This window comes from Theropithecus gelada, chromosome 10 (genome assembly GCF_003255815.1).
Source record: "Theropithecus gelada isolate Dixy chromosome 10, Tgel_1.0, whole genome shotgun sequence".
Classification (NCBI taxonomy): Eukaryota; Metazoa; Chordata; class Mammalia; order Primates; family Cercopithecidae; genus Theropithecus; species Theropithecus gelada.
Window position 1 is genome coordinate 93793664 of NC_037678.1, and position 23151 is coordinate 93816814.

The 23151-nt window shown below is 40.8% G+C and overlaps 1 long non-coding RNA gene across 1 annotated transcript; it reads right to left on the reverse strand.

Annotated features, from left to right (window-relative positions):
* Positions 1 to 1459: 1459 nt before the first annotated feature.
* LOC112633571 lies at positions 1460 to 22225 on the reverse strand. The gene is made up of 4 exons (XR_003121547.1): positions 21503 to 22225; positions 7796 to 7879; positions 2458 to 2594; positions 1460 to 2243 (listed from the first exon to the last, which is right to left on the reverse strand). It is a non-coding gene; the product is annotated as an uncharacterized LOC112633571 (long non-coding RNA).
* Between the last annotated feature and the right edge of the window lie 926 nt (positions 22226 to 23151).

Below are 23151 nucleotides of genomic sequence, written 5' to 3' on the forward strand. Positions count from 1 at the left end.
AACACATAAATGCCAGATCATCCACATTTCTGACAAATGGCCTTTGGCTCCTGCACCAACATCTTCAATGACTGGGAACTCTTTCTGAAAGTTTATCTCTTCTTTCCAGAGTTCAGAAAATGAACTTGCTGCCTTCTTGAAGCTTTTATTTATTGGCAAGTTTTAAATATTTTGAGAATATTTGGAGCAAGAAAGCAGAATAACACGGTGATTAAAGGTACAACCTTGGATGATCAACACATCTGTGTTGGAATAATTTCACTACTTACTAAATGACCTCAGACAAATTCCTCAATTGCTCTACTGCTTTGTTTCTTAATCTGTAAAATGGGGATAATATCATTACTCATCTTCTCCCTTTTAGGGTTCTGAGGATTAAATGAAGTAATGCTGGTAGTGATACACAGCACCCAGTCCATAGTAGGGGCTTGGTAAGGCTGAACACCTGCCCTGGCTAGGTGAGTTTTTCACATTTTCTTCCACCTTTCTGTATGTTATGTAATTGGTGGCTCTTTCCAAGTCCTGCCCATATTCCTCTATATGTGGTACTTTTGAAATGAGGTATCTGGGCTTGAATGCTGCCCTTCAGATGTGATCTTCAGGTCTCAGAATGCTAAACTTACTCCAACTTGCATCTGAGGCTTAATAGTATTCATGCAATCCGGAATCTTGTTAGGTGTTTGGAAAACCACACAATCCCTTCAACCTACAACAAGTTTGCAAAGGGAGAAGCTTCCAGGTGCTTTCCCTGAACCTGAAGCTTTGCTGAATCACAGCTCCTCAGACCTGCGTTCGTGCGTTTGTGCTGGGATCCAGCACAGATCCTAACATTGGATTCTGTTAAATATCTTGTCACTTTTCTTGTAAAGAAACTTTGGAGACTCCTCATGACCTACAGAATAAAATCCAAACTTAGAAACCTTGCTGTCTGATTTCTCTGCTCTGCATCAGGGATTCCCAGAGGTATGTGGATACCCCTTGCACTTCCAAACCCACTGTTAACGACATGCACAGTTTTGCCACTTGTGGTCTGGCTAACTGTATATATTTGCCTCTCTCCTGGACTGTGAGCTCCACAAAGAGTTTTGTTCTCTCCCTTGTGGGCCACGATGCCTGGCACAGCATAGATAACCAACAAATATTTACCAATTTTAAGTTAGGATATGATTCTGACACCAGCTCCCTTCACCTGGGTGGAAACGGTCAGAGATGGCCCATGGCCTGCTTGGAGTTCACGTTCATGTTGCTTTCCATGGTTCCTCAGGGGCCTACGCAGTTCTTTTAGAAAGCTCGTCTTTGGCTCCATAACACTCTAGATGTCAGATTTTGCTTCCTTTTTTTTTTTTTTTTCTTTAACAGCTTCATTGAGATTTACTTCATATACCATAACATTTACCTGTTTAAAATATACAGCTCAGTGGTTTTAGTGTATTCACAGACTTGTGCAACCATCACCATACCAATTTTAGAAAGCTTTAATCACCCTGCAAAGAAATCCCATTGAGGGGGGAAGCACTACCCATTCTTGCCCTCTACCCCCATCCCAAGCCCCTGGCAACCACTAAGTGCCTCCTCCAAGCAGTTCACATAAATAGAACCGTACAGTACATGGGCTTCTGTGACTGGTTTCTTTCACTGAACATACTATTGAGAATGAGCCACGGTGTGGTATGCATCAGTTCTTTGCTCCTTTTGACGGCTGGGCAATATCCCCTTGTATGGATGGACACGCCACATGTTTTGATCCATTCGTCAGTGGATGAACACGTGGGTTGTTTCTACTTTTTCTGGCTATCACTTTCAGTGCTGTCTGGATATAGACCAATGAGGGTCACAGGAGAACAAGTAGAGGGTGATTTTTAAACGTGAGTAAATGATGCACACAGAGGTGCGTTTTAGGCCAATGATGGTGCATAGTTCACAGTGTGCCCACTGCCAGGCCCATATCCTCTTCTGTGTTCTCAAATCCCTTTTCTATGGAGATCATTCCTTCCCTTCTCAGTTAACTTCCTTAGATTCCTTAGATAGTTAACTTCCTTCCTTAGATAGGCATCAACAGTGTGCTGTGGGCGAACTCCGCCTTCTGAAAGCTCTGTAACTGGGGCTCTAAACATCTCGGGTGCAGAGAAGGATGAGCCTGTTGAGTGTGCAGGATCCTTTACTCAGCCTTGAGCTTCTGTTCGCTGGCGTTTTACAGTCACTTCAGGCTGGAAGCAATGCTGTGTGCAGTACTCCAAGTTCACCTGTATGTGAACACGGGACACTGAGGAAAAGCGTCTCAACAGCCTGACTTCCTCAGATACATACAACCTCCCCTCCCACTCCACACAAACTTGTTTTTACTCTCCTTGCAGTGAAGGCAACATGTCAATCTCTTTTCAAACCCCACATGGAAAGCCTGGCTACAGTTTTGGTAATAATGAGGTACTTTCTCCTCATTTATGTTAGCACTCTCACCTACTTAGCCACAAAGCCCTCCATTATAACCTTGCCTGAAGAAGTCGCTAAGGATGCTGGCTTTATTTGTAAATCAGTTGCAAATGGTACTCAGATATGAAGTTCTTATGGGGTCTTCTTTAAAGCTTTGTATTATTCTATGTGGATATAAATAGATAATTATTTATTTAAAAAATATTTTGTGGGCTATAAAGGTAAATGCATAAATAAGTCCTACAAGAATATTCTTTACTTTTGTAGTTAAAACCATTCATTTCTGCCAAATTTTCTTCACCTTTCTTTTATTTCATTCAGAATATTATTGTTATTATTTGCTCTACTGTGGGCAAAATTTCTAGAATAGCTCAAATTAAAAATATGTATATAAGCTCCCACTCCCTTACTCTATTTATGCCATCAACTTTTCTCCATAAAATAATCTCATTTTATGCCTTCATCTTCCACATTGAACTTTTGGGTACAAGAAAGTGGGGGTGAAATATCAGTTCAGATGCCTGCAATTGTCTTGGAATATTTTTCTGCACACGCAAAAGCCTCCATTATGAACAAAGTCTGATGTTCCTGCACCACAGTGATGAATGTTGACTCAGCCCAAGAAAAAACTAATTAAAAATGTTGTGGAAAATGCAAACATGGTTGATTTAAACAGCCAAAAGGAATTATCCTCCTGCAGCGTAAACTACCTATGGAGTGTTAAAGTTCCTGGAATCAATTAGAGTTTCTAGAAACCAAACCAATCATGATCTTACTCTTGTCCCCAAATGATAAAACAAAGGTTTGCTAAAAGAATACTATATATTATAGTGTTAACATTGGCTTTTAAAATTTTCTGTTCGTTTTCATTTTCTAATTTTTAGTTAACTAAAGCCTAAAACTGCAGCTAAACAGGATGTTTTAATTCACCATGATTACCATAAAATTCATGAGGTAGGATTTTTTTTCTTAACCTTTCTTATTCACCTACTCCTTGCTCCAGAATTTCATTTTGGAGTTTATCAGAACAAAATTCTTTCGCTGTGCTCTCCAGTCCTGTTTGCTGAGTTCCACAAGGTTTGCTGACAAGTTCTACTTGAGTAAATCGTATTTAGACAACTGTATATTTCATTTAGGCCTTTTGCAATGACTGGGCCAAGGTCAGTTTTATATTCTACTGAAATCATAAAGTGACACTTGAGATAAACAGAATGTTTACTCTCTCCATGTGAGCTGAGGCTGATATGTAAATTTATCCTTATTCTTTCATCAAATTTGCATTTACCCTCTTAGCCAAACACTACAGACTTCCAGATCAAACAGTTTTAATGATGGTCAACTCTTTATGACCGATCGCCATATCAGAGAAAAAGAAACAGCCATTTAGATTAAAATGAAAAGCACAGTGCAACATAACTCTTCTCTCTAGGTTAGTGGTAATTGGATGAACTTTCATACAAGAGGTGTTTTGATGCTTCGCTGCTTACCAGTAATTACCACAGTCTTCCGGCTTTGTGTGTGCCTGTGATGTGCCCTTTATCTGTGACAAACACACCCTACTCACCTATCATCATTTTTTTTTTTTTTTTCTGGTCAAATAAACCAAGTACCTCTAAATAGATTCTTTATATTAAAGAAGGAGAAAAGAAAGGAAGGCATAACAGAAAGACTTGATCCTCTCCTCAAACGAATAACTTCTTGGCTAACTCTAGCAAGAAGACACAATCAATAATGACAACACACAAGATAGAAGATGAAAATCAAAACTCTAGGTTTTGCAGACAGTTGTCTTCTTATGAGGTTATTCTGTTTTCCAGTGTGTGCACTCTACAGAGGTGACTTGTCGCCTAGGGCAAGGAGGTGTGTCACTCGCTTACTCCAAGGTGAACTGGAATCTCTTAGGTAAAAAGCTCCCAGTGCCCAAATAGCCTTGGGCCTGGTGAAAAAAGCCACTCCCAGCAGCTTAAATCTCTCTGATGCAGTTAAACAAGAGGGAGCCTCTGAGAACGTGAGGGATAAAATTAGTACCTGTGTTTGCTTTCCATTCTTTTTGAACAAAAGGAGCTATTTCTGTGTTATGAGTTTGCAGAACACAGAGGGGATTAAGCAATGGGACCACACAACTCACTCCTTTCACGTTGGGGGCTGGGTTACACCCTCAGCATAGCTCCCAGGGAGCGGTAGCGCCCACTAGGTTTTATTCCCTCCTGAAACTTGGGCTTTCGGGGCCTTGCTCAGGGGGAATAGAGCTCCACAGCCCTGCTTGCGTTGTGTTTTGTTTCGGCACCAAATGCAATGCTAGCAAGTTCAAAGCAAACGGTCTCCGAGACAGGCTGCACAAAGAAGAAAAAAGTGGCATTCTTTCAGGAGCTCCCGGATTCTGCTTCCTGTAAGGAATAAAAAATGAAGACTGTTGGCGCTGAGCCTTGCTAGGTTACTGAAGATCTCCCACTTGGAATGTCAGACACATCAGTAAACGACTTGATCCAGCAACAGAACTAACATAATTCACGCCATTGATACAACAGGACGAGTGTCTCTACCCAACTTCAGTGCTTGTCTTATGAAGAAGAAGACCAAGAAACAGAAAGAAAGGAAAAGGGAAAGCAAAGAGGCAAGGGAGTGTGGGGGAAGGCAGAGGACACAGTTTCCTTTTCAGTGTGGCTGTCAAATGGCGATCTAATTGTGGCCAGGCTGCAGGAGAGCAGATAGCTTTTCTGAAGCCCGCAAGTATTTCTGCCATTCACCAGGCCGAAGGATGCCACACACAGTCTGTTTGTTCAACATAAGCAAACAGATTGTAAACTGGCTGATAATTTTTGTACTGACAATGTCATTTACAGCTGTCAGCCTTTCGTCTGCCTTGTTTGCTTTATTCAAATATGAACCAAGTGGACCTCCCTTCCAGCGCTTTCTTCTGCATTAAAATCACATCCATTCCCTTCCAAGCTGTCTTATCTAAAATTCATTGGAGGCCAATCAGTTGGCTGAATGCTTTGTTGTTTCCATGGAGGCAAGAAGTCTAGTGTGGACTTTTGGGGATTAGGAAGTTTCAGATTTACAGCCTTGAAGTGCGTGTTTCTTTCAGTTAGCTTCTTTTGATTGCACAGAGGCAGGACATTTAAATATAATTTTATGTCTGAGCCGGGAAGCAGTGCTTTCAAAACGTAATCATTCTGGTTTGTGGCTCCCTCTTGCCAGCACTTGGCCTTACTTCTTCTGGTTTAGTCCTTGGAATGTGCTGCCCTCGCGGCATGGATTGGCATTCTTCCTCTGCCCCTAGGTCACGACAGCTCCTTGGCCAGCAGGCACTGCTCAACTGCACCTCGCCTCTAAAATCCTGGCTTTGATCCTGCAGCCTGTCAGAGTGTCACCCACAAATCTTGAAGCCTCCTCTATTGTGAGTGGAGGTTGCAATACTTTCTGTTAAATAATTCACATCGGACTGGCTGTCTGGTGGCGGGCAGGCAGCTGCAGATATTGCCACTTTGCTCAGAGAGTACAGGCACAGTCTCCTTAAAAAAATAAGCCAGCAGCAAAGTTGCCTACTTCCCTGCACCTGGTGCTGGTGAGAGTTCCCAGTTCTAGGATATGCTTAACTCTGAGCTTCAGCCTCATATTTTAAGGGCAACATCAAAAAAAAAAAAAAAAAAAAAAAAAAAAAAGGTGTTTGCTCTTGGGGATGGGGAGCCTTGCTGCATTCTTGGGAAAAAATGTGTTCTTTTGGCAAATGTGATTTCTGGTCTCTCACTCCAAAATGCGATATCTTAAAATCATCCATGATGCATTGGGCAATTCATTACTTACACTGAAGTCTGTAAAACATAACATCACTGGGACTCTGATTTCACTTATGACTGTGGCAATTGGTTTAAATTTGTTTCCCAATGCTTAAAATGGCATAAAGTGAATCAACGTAAGTGAATATTGAGAATATATTATACGTAACAGCAAATTAATCACAAAAACTTTTTTATATTTAGGATATTTTTAAGTCGCATCCCAACTGAAATTTGCTATTTTTTTCCTTAGATTTATTGAAACCAATCTCAAATATTTGTTTAGTATCAGCTCTTAGCTTAGAATACATAAATTCTACTACAGGTACCAAATGAATATTACTCATGAAGTCATTTGGGAAAAGTCTGAGGTAGTGTCCAATCTCATGTTAGGTGGAATTTGGTAGAAAGTATGTATTTTTAAAAAGTTTCAGAGAAAAGAAGTCTCAATAGAGGTTGCTACATCAGGGAATATTCATTCTGTCTATTTAGTCAACATAAGAAGAATACAATACAATGAGGAGGCTGGCAATTTTATGTGATAACAAGCTGTGCCATTATAAAATAGACTATATTATTTGCACTTATGTGAACTAATGTGTTGTAAGGACTGTGATCTGGTACATAGACCTGTCTATTCTTTTTTTTTTTTTTTTTTTTTTTTTTTTTTTGAGACAGTCTCCCTCTGTTACCCAGGCTGGAGTGCAGTGACACGATCTTAGCTCACTGCAACCTCTGCCTCCTGGGTTCAGGAGATTCTCCTGCCTCAGCCTCCTGAGTACCTGGGATTACAGGTGCCCATCACCACACCTGGCTAATTTTTGTATTTTAGTAGAGACGGGGTTTCATCATGTTGGCAAGGCTGGTCTCGAACTCCTGAGCTCAGGTGATCTGCCAGCCTTGGCCTTCCAAAGTGCTGGGATTACAGACTATCTGTTCTTTAATATAGAATTTTATTAACAGTCTGGAGTCCCCATAGTTACAATGTGTCCTGCTCTCTTGGAAGGCCATGCCATTTGCAACGACTGAGACCTTGTTTCCCTATGACTTCAAAGAAGACCTTTTTGTTGTAAAACAAAGCATTAGTCTTTGCTTTTTATCTTTAAAACTTTAATCCTACTCTGTTGTATGTAGGGATATTTAGCTGTCAATATCCTGTTTTTTATGTTCTATTGAAATTATAATAATTTTAATATGTGAATTAAAATAAAATTGATCTACTTACTAAATTTTAGGCAATTTAGATGCTATATAGTTGATCAGTCACTAAAGTATTTATCTGAACCTATCCCCTACCATATAAAAAAGTACAGCACCCTTTGTGTGCAATTCCAAAAAGCAAGAAACTCTGAATACTGAAATTTTAACATGACATGAACTGAACTGAGAATATGTAAAATCTCTGTTTATTCTGCATGCATTTGCTGCAGAAATATTTGTGTTTGATTATAGGATTGCTCCCCTAGACCCCACTGGGTATATTATTAAACACATGGAATACTGTTCATCTTATCTTTAAAAATCTTTAAGTTGCTGGATTCTGAAACACATTTGGACCCAAGGGTTTTGGACAGCATAGTGCATACCTGTCTAAGGTGTGTTTCATGGTGACTCTGTGAGAAGTAGATTAACACTCATGCAAACTATTAAGACTTGTGGCTGAAAGGACTCTGCTGTGAACAGACAGGAAGAAAATTGTAATTAGAAAAGGCAACTATAACTTTGACCATACGTGAGAATATAGAGGAGAGGAATTGGAGAAACAAGTTGTTGGTACAATGGTCTGTAAAACCAGGACAGTGGACAGCATCAATTTGATGTTTGGCAAACAATAGGTGGAGAGAAGACAAAGAGAAAGAAGGATAAAGCACATGACAGAAAATCGAAATAAATGTGTCATCTGAATGAGGTGTATATGCTACTTCTTTGCACAGATATTGCAACTCTTCTACAAGTTTGAAGTTACATCAAAACAATTTTTTTAAAAGTCCATAAAACTCCAAAGGAAGCCCCAAAGAAAGCGAAGCACTCACAGAAAAATAAAGAATCTTCTTTGACGTTTTCTCCCTTTCCTTTCAAATGGCTAAAGCTGAAGTGAGGAATCAGAAATGCATAAAGAGGGGGAAATAAGAGCGTATATAACAATAAAGAAAAATGGGTGGAGAAAAAAAAAAAGAGAAAAGGGGAGTATATCTGAAAACCATGTTTTCAATAGTAGCTTACCGAACATCCCCAACTGTGGGGCTCTGGACACATTTCTTAATCTGTGTGTGCCTCAGTTTCTTCATCTGTAAAATGGGAGTGACATGGAATCCATCTCACTGGATTGCCATGAAAAGTAAATGAATAGAGATTCCAAAGGAAGTCTCAGAAGCACTCAGCAGATATTTGCCACATTTGCTATTGAGATGCTTATTAGTATTATTCCTACTGTGTGCCAGGGTCGTGGGCCAAGAGTTTCTCATTCATTACCCTCTTTTTACTTACAACAATGCTCTGAGGTAGATACTAATATTGTTCCCACTTTACAGATGGAGAAACTAAGGCTTAGAGAGCTTAACCAACACAGGACAAATATGTGAGGACTTGCCTAGAATAAGAACACATCTAGGATTACAGGGATGGAGGAACAAGGTCTGAGGGAAGGCTCAGCCACAATAACCGCAGGAGGAGACTGGAGCAAGGAGCAGCTGCTGGGGCATCACATGTACATGGTAGCGCAGGGGCCTCCGAGGGGCCACATGAGGGGCAGGTGAGCAGGTAAGCTGGGCAGTCCTCCCTCTACCTCCTGTGTTAAGCAATCCCAGAGGATACTTGCCTACAGCTTGACAGTGGTACGGTAGTGCCCTCTTATGCTTGAGGAATACATTCCAAGACCTCACTGGTTGCCTGCTACTGTAGATAGCACCAAATCCTACATACCATAACCAAGTCGACCACTAAGTGACTGATGGATGGTGGTGTCTACAGCTGGACAAAGGGATGATTTATGTCTCGCACAAGACAAAGTGGGACAGTAAGGAATTTCATCATGCTGCTCAGAATGGCACACAAGTTCGCATTTATGAGGTGTTTATTTCTAGAATCTTCCATTTAATATTTTTAGACTGTGGTTGACCACAGGTAATGGAAATGGTAGAATCATGAACAAGGAGGGACTACTATATCCTGGTAAATGTCTAACAAATGGCTCTCTGGCAAAAAGTGTGTGTGCGTGTGTGTGTGTGTGTGTGTGTTTATTACACATATCTAGGAGAAAATATGGGAGAAAAGCTCCTTGAAATTGGTCTTGGCAATGGTTTTTTTTTTTGTTGTTGTTTTTTTTTTTTTTTTTGGTATGACACCAAAAGCACAAGCTACGAAAGCAAAAATAAGCAAGCAGGACGACACAGACTAAAAAGCTTCTACACAGCAAAGGAAACAATCAACAAAACAAAAAGGCTGCCTATGAAATGGAAGGAAATATTTGCAAACCATAAATCTGATAAGGGATTAATATCCAAAATATATAGGGAACTTACACACTCAATAGCAAAAAAACAAATAACTCAATTAAAAATGAGTAGGTATTTTTCCGAAGAAGACATATAAATGGCCAAGTACATGAAAAGGTGTGCAACATCATTAATCATCAGGGAAGTGACAATCGAAACCATAATGAGTTATCACTTCACACCTCTTAGGATGGCTATTATCAAAAAGACAAGAAATAACAAGTGTTGGCGAGAATGTAAAGAAAAGAGAACCTTTGTGGTTGCTTGGAATGTAGACTTGTGCTGCAGTATGAAAAACTGTATGGAGATTCCTCAAAAATTTAAAACTAGAATTATCATATGATCCAGCAATTCCTCTTCTGGTAATATATCCAAGGGAAACAAAACCAGAATCTTGAAGAATTATCTTCACCCTTATGTTCATTCCAGCATCATTCGCAATAAGCAAGACGTGGAAACAATCTAAGTGTCCACTGACAAGAGATCAATGAATAAACAAAATGTAGAATATAATGGAATACTATTTAGCCCTTAAAAAGACAGAAATCTTGTCATCTGTGACAAAATGGATGAACCTGGAGGACGTTATGCCAAGTGAAATAAGCCAGACACAGAAAGGTAAATCCTGCATAATCTCACTAATACACGGCATCTAAAAAGTCTGATTCATAGAAGCAGACAGTAGAATAGTGGTGATCAAAGGCTGGGAGGTGAGAGAAATAGGGAGACACTGGTCAAAGGACACAAGATTTCAGTCATAAGATGAAGAAGTTCTATAGATCTAATGCATAATAGGGGAATGTATTGATAACCTGGATATATGAGAACAGATTTTAAGGATTAACACACACACATACACACACACACAAATAGCAACTGGAGTAGTAGTGGACCTGCTAGTTAATTTGACTGTGGTAATCATTATGCAATGTGTGTGTGTGTGTATATATATATATATATATATATCATATCATCTCATAGTATACCTTGAATATGTAATTTGTCAATTAAATATTTTTTTAAATATTAATTATAAATTCCATATAGCTAATTGATTTTAACAGAATTCTTTTGTTGATTTTGCTGAACTTTTGCACTTATAGCCAACTACAAATCAACTCTTTTTTTTTTTTTTTTTTTGGGATGGAGTCTCGCTTTGTTGCCCAGGCTGGAGTGCAGTGCTGCAATCTCAGCTCACTGCAACTTCCATCTCCACCTCCCTGCAACCTCAAGTGATCCTCCCACCTCAGCCTCCCCAGTAGCTGAGACTACAGGTGGGCACCACCACACCCGGCTGATTTTTGTATTTTTAGTAGAGATGGGGTTTTACTGTGTTGGCCAGGCTGGTCTCAAATTCCTGACCTTAAGTGATCTGCCCGCCTTGGCCTCCCAAAGTACTGGGATTACAGGCATAAGCCATCATGCCCAGGCTACAAATCAATTCTTGATCATTCTCAGATTCCGCAAAGAAGCTGCTCACCTCAATGATGAGCAAATGCAACTCCAACATGAATGTTAGTTGATGTGTTTGTTGATGTTAAGTAGTAAAATGAAAGTGAAACAATGAGGACATATGTTGGGACTTCATTTGTTCATCAGTGGAATGAACGGCTTCTTTGTTGAATTGGAGAACAGTTTTCAAATACTCAAAAATTATTTCCTGAAGTGTACTTTATGTGTTTTCATAATACAATGGCTATAAACACAGCCCATTTTTAAGTTTAACCTGCTATATCAACATTTTCTCCACCACTTTCTTAAGTCTAGACAATCAACGAAACAATAAATCCAGCTCTGATTTGCAGCTTTTGCTAGTTTCCATGGTGTGAATATTCTCATCACAGATGAATTCAAACTACCAACATCAACATGGATTTGGGAAGAGGTGCCAGCAGGATACCACTATCTACAGGTCTCACGAAGGAGGAAGCATTTGAATTTGACTTGTAAAACATGGGGAACTTTGTATAGACAGAAATGGAGGGAGAGAACGTTCTTGGCAAAAGACACACTTAAATGAAGGCAAAATAGGGAAACTGTTGACATAGAGAGGCATCAAAAGGCCTACAGAGGACACCAAGAAAGACATGCAGCACCTTGGGGAAAAAATCTAGAATGAGATTTCAAAGGACCCTGAATGCCTTTCTTATCCTATGAACTTTCCTTTTATCCCATTAAAGATTTTGTTTCCTTTTGCTTTTGTTTGGTGGGGAATAATTTGCATGTTTGTATTGTTTTGTTGTGGAATGGAGGACAGAAAGGAAGCAAGAAGGATGGTGTGAAATGAACAGATTTGATCTGTAAGGATAGCACTCTAATAACCAGAGTTGTGGAAGGGATGGAAGCTGACAGACTAGAGGTGGGGAAAGTTGGGAGGAATTTACAAAAGTCAGCACCAGAGGGAATGAGACTGCACCAGGCCACAGCAACAAGAATGTCAGGTCCAGTGGGCTTGGATGAGGCCTAACTTACTGCCCTCCATGTCCCCAATAATCTAAACAGGGCCTGGCACACAGAAGGTGCTCAGCGACATTTGCTGAAGGAATGAATGACAGAAATGTAAAGCAGGGAGGAAGGGGGAGAGATCTCAAGTATGTTCATATCAGGAAAACAGCTCTGAATAGTACTGAGTTCTATATAATAAATGTAATGCATTCTATATCAGAGTTTCCAAAAATATTTTTAAAAACTATGTTGCTGCTTAAACTAGCTCTGATGGGAAGTTGAAAGAATTGCTTATAAGCCACAACTTTACAGGAATTTTATATGTACTATTGAAGTAATGTGGATAATATAAGGAGATTTTTCTGAATATAGATCGCATTATTTTTCTGAGTACTTGCCTTATTCTAACACTATGTTCATTCTTTGTTCCTTCTTCCTTTTCAAGGGGTTAATAATCTGCAAACAATCTATTAAATGCATTTATGGAAACTTCTTATTAAGAAATGCTTCTTAGTAATCCACCCACGGAACAACTTGGGGCTTTTTTTTTTTTTTAATTCAATTACTTCTTTTTCATCTAGGTAGGAAGCAGTTGGGAAGGGTTATAGTGAACTACAGGAATTAAAGCTGAATCCAAATTTTGAAGTGTGTTAGTGGCTGCAAACTTCCTTCTCCGAACATGGGTATGATTCAGTGTTAAAGTGCCGGGCTCCTGGATGATAAGAAGTCTGTGTGTGTGGGTGACCATTGTACGTACATGCCCAGTTAATCATTACAGGCTTCTCTGCTTATCACCACAGTGGCACTGACCACAGGCCAAGCAAGAGGAATGATGGATTTCTCTTGAGTTCTTGGCAGGAACTGAGCTCTACTGGTTTCATTCTGAAGCTGCTAAGAGATAGCCTCCCACTCTTGCCCTTATCACTTTTTATTTTTCTACATCCTTGAAATGAATGAGACAATGAGTTGGTTGTGCGGACTGTTTCCAGGCCTGTGGCTGCTAAGCTAGCGTCCAAGTCTGGCTGAGAGGTGGGAGGACTACGACCGAGAGATGTGGGGTTTCACTACATGATGCAATGCTCTAACTTGCTGAATCATAGTTCCTAATTTCCTGGAATCCAAGAAACATGGCCTTGTTTACCCCGATTTGTATTTAGATTCAAGGGCTGGACATTTAAAGATCATCTGTCAGTCAATCCGCCTCCTTAAACTAAGATCCCCAAAGCATTTTTGTAAAAACTTTTATCAAAGTTTAACAGGCAGAAAAGAAAAGTGAACATATAAATGTACCACCCGGTGATTTTTCACAACCCAAGCACATCCTGCAACCAGCACCCAAATCAAGAGACGGAACACTTACCAGCCCCTTGGAAACCACGGGCTATTTCCCTTCCAGTCAATGACTTTACCCTCCCCAAGATCCCAACCATCTAGCCAGCAGCATGATTCATTTTGGGACTCTAAATAATTGCAGTCACATCATATTGACTGTTCTGTGACTGGCTTCTTTTCCTCCACTTTTATCTTTGTGAGATTCAACCATATTTTTGTGTTTATAGCTCACTCTTTTCTCATTGCGGTATACTATTACTTTGTGTGACTATACTATTATTTATTCATTCTAAAGGTATTGTTTTTACACTCAAATTTCCGGGAGAGGAGTTTTCGCCACACCCCAATACATTCAGACTTTGAATGATAATTTTAAATTCTCTTTTATTATTATTATTATCTTTGCTGTCTCCTAAATCCAATTATTCTAATGAACGTCCAATGATTTCATGACTTCATCTCCTTTCTCATCAGATTCGTTTACAAACATCACCCAAGAACATGGATCTGACCACATCCCTTTCCACTGTAACTTCTCTTGCTGCAGTCTCCTCACCCAGGCACTCGTCGCCCTCCCTGGCTTGGCCCTTTCCTATATCTTGCCTAATCTGCTTTGAAAGCACAGGATCTACTTTTTCTTTCTGGGACTGCATCATTATTTCTCCAGCCCTGGGCATATGTTCAAGGCTTTCTTCAGTCTAGAAGTTTCTTATCCCCCATATACAAGTGTCAGAAATTGCTAACCCATCTTTGAAGACCCAGTTCATATTATCCAGTCCCAGCTCTGGTCCCCAGTTTGCCTGTTTCAAAGTCAGCTCTGTAAGGCTCTGCCCCTTCCACTTGCCCGTGAGCTAGCAGGTGTCTGAGGACCTGGGGTTTGTTCCCAGCCTCTCTCACCTCTGCCCCCAGGCATCTGCTCCACGAGAATAGCCTGGATGTTCTCTAACCCATCATTTCTTCTTTTATTTTCACATTCCCTGATTACATTCTGTCTCTTTTTTCAAGAAAAATGTCTGTGGGATGGCATGCCTTTCGAGGGCTGTGTGCAGATGGGTGAGGAGGAGAAAGCTGTTCTGATGCCCAGTTTGAGAAGATTCTCATCCAGGCTTGTTCTCCTCTGAAAGCTCTCACTGATTGTACCTTCTTAGTGTTGTTCTCCAGGTAGAATGAGGAGAAGAGCGCTGTGCGCATGAGTAGCTGAAATGCCTTTAATTCCCATCACAATCCTGCAAGCTTAATGTGCTCAGATGTGGCCAAAGGGAAGAGGAGGAAGCACAGCTGCCGGAGAGGAGAGACAGCGCGAGGCAAGGCAGGCTGGCTTTGCATCGTCCTTCTATTCATGTACAGTCGTCATGGTATGACAATTGCATCATCACATACACCAAAATGTCACAATGTCCTTATTTTCTAAAATTCTTAATGCATAGTATGACAGGAAAAACTTCTTCTGATTGTGAATTTATATGAAAAGCCTTCTAGTGGTAGAACATTTAAATTACATCCAGTTATACATGCAATGATTCACCTTTTCTGAAATTAATATAATCATGAAAAATCAGGACTGCCCTAAAAAGTCTGTTCTTTGTCTCTGTTACTGATTGTAGAGCCGACCTCTCGATCTGTTGATGAGTCTTTCTGCATGCCTTCTTTCTATATGACCCTGAAAATGTTTTTAATGAGAACTCCTAACGAGAAATCAGAGTTTCAGAAGACATCAGAGTTCAGAAGAAATTAGAGTGAATGTGCTTGAAATGTAGACATTTGCTGAGAACAAGTTCATGCAGAGGAGGGAAATAAAAGACTGAATCCAGGCTGGAAAGTTAAAAACTGGCCAGTTATATCAATAATATGTCAGTTCTCAGCCCGTCCCTTCTCTTGACATGTGACCTCAAGATTATCACCCTAAAAAAATAAGTTCTATGAAAGTAAAAATACTCAAGAGTTGACTGGGATTTTCATTGCATTTTAAACAGCTCATTTGTATTCTCCTTGTACCCTAAAAGACCAGCTCGAAAGCAGTGAAGAGCATAAAGCAAGAGGCAGCTGGAAAAAAACAGGTCTTGAAATGATAAATGTAATGTTTCATGTCAGCAACTGGAATTTTTTTGTAGTGTTACTGTCTTGGCCTGCTGACAGCATGATTTAATGGCCTGGTTGCTCCATGGGTTGACATGGCAACCACAGAAAATGCCATAAATATCTGAGTGTGAACGTGAATGGTATGTTTACATTGCGTGTGGTGCATTGTGTGACATGTGGTGGCTGTTGTCTCATCCAGTTGGAAACGTCTGGAATTGACAGCCATGTTTTAGAGCCATTTGGGTTAAAACAACTCTCACAACAGACACTTTACTGCAAGTCTGAAGCTGTGCATTTTTGTGTATATTTGAGAAATTAAATTCAGTGTTCAAGGGGCCAGAGGGCCTTAACACAGTTTGCCATGTGCCACAAACCACTTTCTATCTCAGAATCAAGACAATGTTGGATTTCTTCTGTATTCAACACAGTAGAGAACAATTATGATGTTTATTCAAAAGTGAATTTAGTGAGCACTTCCCTAGATTTACTGAAACCCAAATTTTAGAATTGGAAAGATTTTTGAAATAACTTCTAGTCTAATAATTTTATTCCTTAGGCAAAATAACAAAAAAGAAAATGGCTTGTTTCATGCTCCAAGACCTTGTAGGAAAGCAATGACACCCGTACTTCCCTGTGCTTAGTAGATTTTTGCACATTCAGAGAAATGTGAAATCATGTTTTAAAAAGAAGAAAAAGGGAACTGAAAACTGATTGTGTTGTATTGACCATCGATTCCCCTGAAGACCACCAGAAAAATCTTTCTATCACACAAAACTGTAAGTCACACCATAGTAAGATAGAACACCACCTTGATGGGTCTTAATAGTGGCTGGAAATGAAAATTAGGGTAGGGTGTCAATAGCGCCCTAGGACTTAGGCTGAGTGATTTTTAAGATGTTCTTTTCCATGTAGGCAGCTGGTTTGAACTGCACGGAGTTTATGTTATTACAGCTTTCAATTAGCTGGGCACAGCAAGGCCAGGCTAAGAAGTCAGTCTTTCTGAGGAAATGGTTTGCCTTAATACATGAATTGTTTAGCTCATTTATGGTCTAATTTTCAGAAACAGGTATCCCTGGAACATGCAACTCAGCTACTTTTGCTTGGTCTTAGTATTATTTAACATACAGACAGGAGCTGGGCGTGGTGGCTCACGCCTGTAATCCCAGCACTTTGGGAGGCCGAGGCGGGCGGATCACAAGGTCAGGAGATCGAGACCATCCTGGCTAACACGGTGAAACCCCGTCTCTACTAAAAATACAAAAACTTAGCCGGGCGCGGTGGCGGGCGCCTGTAGTCCAGCTACTCAGGAGGCTGAGGCAGGAGAATGGCGTGAACCTGGGAGGCGGAGCTTTCAGTTAGCCGAAATTGCGCCACTGCACTCTAGCCTGGGGCACAGAGTGAGACTCCGTCTCAAAAAAAAAAAAAAGAAAAGAAAAAGAAAAACAAACAAACAAACAAAAAACAAAAAAAAAACATACAGACAGGAAAGAATGACTAGTTTCAGTACTGTTTAACACAGGGACAAGACATTATGTTGACCTCTTTTCTCAGTAGCCTCGGGTAATTCATTTACTCTCTCTGGCTCTTGTTAGCTCACTCATTCATTCACTAATTATATTCACTCTTGAGTACGGATGATTCTTGACTTACCATGGCTTGACTTAAAATTTTTTACTTAATGGTGAGAAAGCAATGCACATTCAGTAGAAACCATAGTTCAGTGAATTCTGAACTGATCAGAATATCAGTGAATTCTGATCTTTTCCCAGGCTAGTAATATACCATACAATACTCTCTCCTGAAGCTGGACAGTGGCAGTGAGCCACAGCTCCCAGTCAGCCACGATCACAAGGGTAAGAACTGGGACTCTACAGTATACTGTGCTGCCAGATGATTTTGCCCAACTGTGGGCTGATGTGTTATGAACAAATTTAAGGCAGGCTAGGCTAAGCTATGATGCTCACGAGATTAGGTATATTAAATGCATTTTCAACTTATGATGGGTTTATGGGAAAGTAACCCCATTATAAGTCTGAGAGTGTCTGTACTTGCTAAATGTGCCCACTTAGGATATAAAGGTAAGACTTGATAACTGCCCTCAAGAAACCTACTGTATATACTCTTGGTCATTTAATGTGTTACCATTATGTTAGATTCTTAAGTTTCAAGGAGCCAAGATGTGCTCAGATAACCACAGGAGATAATTTTTATTAAAAGTGCTTTCCAGGATGTTAAAAAGCACAAAAAGCTATCTCAGCAGCCAAAAGCCAGGCCTTATGGAGACCAGAAACATTTTTGATCACAATTCAGGTGATTATTGGAACTCTGGTGATCCTAAAATCACTCTGGGGGGTCCATCTCCTTTCCAGAGAGAGAGAGGAGTTGACTGGCTGATCAATCACGATCCAGTATGGTATACCACAACCTACCCAGGTTTTCATACCAGGCCAACTCATCGAGCAGGTCACAGACAATGCTGTCCCCTGGATCAGTGCCAGGATTCAGTTGTGACATTGGATGTATCGCTCAGTCCTGCCACACTCAGCTATGGTTCATGAAACAGTTCCCATGACAATGTGTATGAGAAAGACCGGGGGCATCTTGCTCTGAAAGCTTCTTGGGAAAGATGGACCCCCAAAGACCCATAAGCTGCCCAGGGTGAATATATGCTAGGCGATAGAATTATAAAATATTTTAACATTTCAATTACATGAAGTTTTTCTTTTTAGAAATTGTCTCATTAAGCCTTACTTCCTTTACTGAAGCTCAAATCTTCACTAGAATCAAATGCCAACTCTCCGTACCAAAATTATTTTATTTATTTTTTTTAAAAAGTTTTTATGGTATGAGATTTTACGGTATTCAAAACAATTAGGGAAAATAGCTAAATGAACAAACAGAAACAACCAGGAAACTGAAATGGAAAATTTTTAAAATCTTAGTCTTTCTTTTACTTTTCTGGGTTTTTTTTTCTCTCTCTCTCTTTAATCTTGGTTTTGCAGAAGAAGCAAAATATTGTCAGTGAAGAAGAGACAAATTTGTCACATCTTAATGTGATGGTAAAGAATTGCCTTTAATCATTGACCTTTCTTTCTTTGTCTTGGGATCAAACTGTAACTATGGAGCCTGTTTTAACACGATGTCTGAGAGAAAAGGGTTTAACCTCGCTGAAGGTAACAAACGTTGTCCTTCCCACGCCCAGTAGGTATTGATGTGTTTGGTTTAGGGACCCATTCATCACAGCACTGTGAGCAGTCATCAGTCACACCAAGATGGGGACTTTGCCTGCCAGACTTATAATTTGCCTTGTTCAAAACTTTGAATTTGCATTGAAAAAATGAAAACTTCTCTGTTGTTTTCGGTATGTAACAAATGGAGACGGTAGCAGTCCGTTCTTGCACTGCTATAAAGAAATACCTGAGACTGGGTACTTTGTAAAGAAAAGAGGTTTAATTGGCTCATGGTTCCACAGGCTATACCGGAAGAATGATGCTGGCATTTTGGGAGGCCTCAGGAAACTTACAATCATGGTGGAAGGCAAAGGGGAAGCCAGCACTTCACCTGGGTGGAGCAGGAGGAAGACAGAGAGAGGGGAGGTGCTACACGTTTTTGAACAACCAGATCAGCTGGGCGCAGTGGCGCATGCCTGTAATCCCAGAATTTTGGAAGGCCGAGGTGGGTGGATCACCTGAGGTTAGGGGTTCGAGACCAGTCTGGTCAACATGGTGAAATCCCTGTATACTTAAAATACAAAAAATTAGCTAGGCATGGTGGCAGGCACCTACAATCCCAGCTACTTGGGAGACTGAGGCAGGAGAATTGCTTGAACCTGGGAGGCAGAGGTTGCAGTGGGCTGAGATTGCACCCCTGCACTCCAACCTGGGCAACAAGAGCAAAAGTCCGTCTCAAACAAACAAACAAACAAACCAAAAATTCCCCAGATCTCCTGAGAACTCATTATCGTGACTACAGCTCCAAGGGGGATGGTGTTAAACCATGAGAAACTGCACCCATGATCAAATCACCTCCTACCAGGCCCCCCCTGGGGATTACAATTAGACATGAGATTTGGGTGGGGACAAAGCTCTAAACCATCTGAGAGATCATGTTTAACTTTTTGGAGCTGCAGTGCATGGAAGACTCTTCTGCAGTTTAAACCGTTTTTGTACAGTGAGATATCTTTACTGCGAGAGACCAAGTTTTCAGGTCACTCTGGCTGACTTCTATGGCTTCTCAAGTGACCTTGTTATTGAAAGAATAAAAGTAGATTCACAAATGAAGGGGTCACAAATGTAGTACACACATGGAAAAAAGAAATGCCACTAGAAAAAATGACACCCCAGTAGCAATGCGTAAACCTAGCACCCAGATCTTCATTTCTCCACCATTCTCCAATAAAAGGAACCAGCGTTCTTTGGAGACATGGTTGCGTCACAAAATATATACAATGAACATGGCACAGCTTGCAGTTCCAGGAAGCAAGGAAGTGACTGGGGGGAAAAAAAAGCACACAATGGTGGAGAAATGTCAAAGGGACAAAGGAAACAACGGAAAGAGCTCCTGATGGCCAAAGCTGGAACAATTAGACCAACAAAATAAATAAAACAATATGGGACTATAACCCAGAGTATAAAATAAATATTCATGATTTCATATTGATATAAAAATAATAAAATAAATGAATAAATGGGATAGGAGACAAAGGTCTCTGCAGAAATTCCCAAATCATTTATGCAGAAATTCTGCCCTCCAGGAGGTAAAGCATAACTCCCTGCTCCTGAAGACTAGATTGCATGTAGTGACTTTCTTCCAAAGAGCACAGTATGAAAAGAGGGGAAAAGGAAACTTACGGTGGAGAAGCCAGACAAACACCACCTCAGCCAGGTGATCAAGGTCAATGTCAACAATCATGAGTCACACTGATACAAGTTGAACATTCTCTAATCCAAACTCTCCAACATCTGAAACATTTTGAGTGCCAACATGGTGCCACAAGCAGAAAATTCTACACTTGATCTCATGACAGATTGAAGTCAAAACACATTCAAAATTTTGTTTCATGCCCAAAATTATTTAAAAATTTTATAAAATTACTTTTAAGCTATGGGTATATGGTGTATATGAAACAAAAATAAATTTCCTGTTAAGACTTCAGTCTCATCCCCAAGATATCTCATTATGTATATGCAAATATTTCAAAATCTGAACAAATTCAAAATTTGAAATACTTCTGGTCTTCAGCATTTCAGATAAGGGAGACTCAACCTGTAGAATGTGCCTTTGATATGATGTGCTAAGAATGGCTCTTTTTCTCTGTGGTCTTCCTTTCAAAAACCATCAGTCCAGGATAATTATGAGTAAAACATTAGACAAATGCCAAGTGAGGGACATTCTGCAAAAGGCTCCTCCATCAGCACTCCTCAGACTGTCAACGTCATCAGAAAAAGGAAAAAGTCAGAAACTGTCACAGCCATGAGAAACCTAGGGAGACTTGAGAACTAAACATCCGTGGTAGCTGGGTGGGATCCTGGGACAGGAAAATGACATAAGGTGAAAACTAAGAAAATCTGAATGAAGTATGAACTTCAGTTAGTAATAATGTATTAATCCTGGTTCATTAATTGTGATAAGTGTACCAGATTACGATTTTAATGATAGGGGAAAATGGATGTGGGGGATATATGGGAACTCTCTGTACTACCTTTGAAGGTTTTCTGAAATTTAAAACTGTGCTAAAAGGAAACATGTTAAAAATATGTGCTAAGAAAGACCCCCCAAAATGCCACTTTTTAAAACAAATTTATACCATTCCTTTCACAATTCTTCACCCCTTGAGAACTGAAGTCAGCATAGCTCCCAGTCAGTGTCTTAAAACAACACTGGGGTCAGTCATTTTTTTGTTCCTGTATTAAACAATGTTGGAACTAAGCAAAAATCACGTACCTGCTTGCTTCAGGAAGACTTGCTTGTCAAAAATAAGGCAGTAAATCCACTAAAATAGCTAGCTTATCAAATCCAGTATATTTCTTATCAAGGGTTGCTTCAAGACCCTTGGCCTTGTGGGGCTTACCAATTGAGAACTGTTAGGGTAGAAACCCTGCCCAGTCCCAAGCCACTCCCCACCTTGCAGAAGCTACCTTAGAAATCCCCCAGTGCAGACTCTGACTTTGTCAATCTGAGACACTGTCAAGACTCTACCAAGGTGGTATTCTCTTATACTACAGTAAATCAAATAAATTTGGTTTTGTTCCATTAACAAATGGTTAATGGAAAAAACAAGGTTTTTCTGAGGTCTTTTGGGAAGTTGACAGTCAATAGTAATAGGGGTTGAAACAAGAGAACTTCATCTTCTTTTTTAATAGTATCTTGGTATCTTCCAATTAGCACAATCTCGTGTCAGATTAAGAGTCAGTTGAAGCAAAGTTCAACTCCTATCAGGGCCGTGTGGTTTCTAATCCATCTACTGCTGCCCACAATGGTGCTGTGAGTGCCTTGGGCTGCAGGCACTGTGCAGGAGAGAAAGGGGCTTCCATACTCTGGGTTCCTGCTCCTCTCTGCTGTGAGGTGGCTCCAGACTTGCATCTGCTGACAAAGTCCCAGATCTATGTCTGTTCTCTCATTAAGCCAGCTGAGTGGTTCTCCCTCTCTAGACCAACAGAATGTCCTGAGTACTGGCTTTAACCGCCAATTTGGTCTGCGGCTCAGATATTAACCTTGGCTACAGGGTGTTTAACCCGACCACAGTTGGTGTGGCCCACCAGGCCCAGCAGCCGGCACCCACAGCTGCCTCTCGTGTTTGCTGTGTGCAGGCAGGCCCTCCTGCAGCCCTTGCACTCCATCCAACAGCCAAGGTAGTTCTAGAGGCTGATGGAGGCCTTATTTCAGCCTAATCAGGCCATCATACCATTGTCAATCAACTGCAGCATCCCTTGTAAACTCAGGGCCACCCTCTGAGTGCTCTCCAACCAGCGTTTCTAGTTTCTGGTTTTCTCAACACCTCACCTTGCTCAAGATTTCCATCCTGACGAAGGAGGTCAGGTCACAGTTCCCTGAACCCCTGCTTCCACTTGCCTTACTCTTTTTCCTCCACAGGGGCCTTTCTCTGGAGACACGAGACAGTTTCCCTTTCATGCCTGCCCAGGATTTCCTCTGTCTCATGGTGTGCTCCTTCTGGGGTGAAAGTCTTGGTATCTGTGGAAGACATGGAGACGCAACCTCATATCTCCAAGAAAAGATTGGTTACCCAGTGGCGAGGAGGAACTTCCCCTAGGTCTGGCACTGCTTTTGAGCCATGGTACTCTTCTTGGGTGGCCCTCGAACAATGAGCAAAATACTGGTACAAGGCAAGGCCATCTCCTCCCAACATGGGACCGCTCTATGGGCGGTCTTTGTGGCAGAGCTCCTGGTTGGTCTCGGGGGGCTTTCTCAGAGCAATGCTGTGCTCTAAGAGTCCTCCCTTTTAATCCTCCCTTCTCCCCCTCTTGTCCTGCTAGTCTCAGCCCCACAGCATGGTCTGAAGGCTCTCCCTGTCAACTCCTGCTTTTTTCAACTTTGCCATTTGCAGTTGCTCACAACAAATCTCTCAGTTCCTG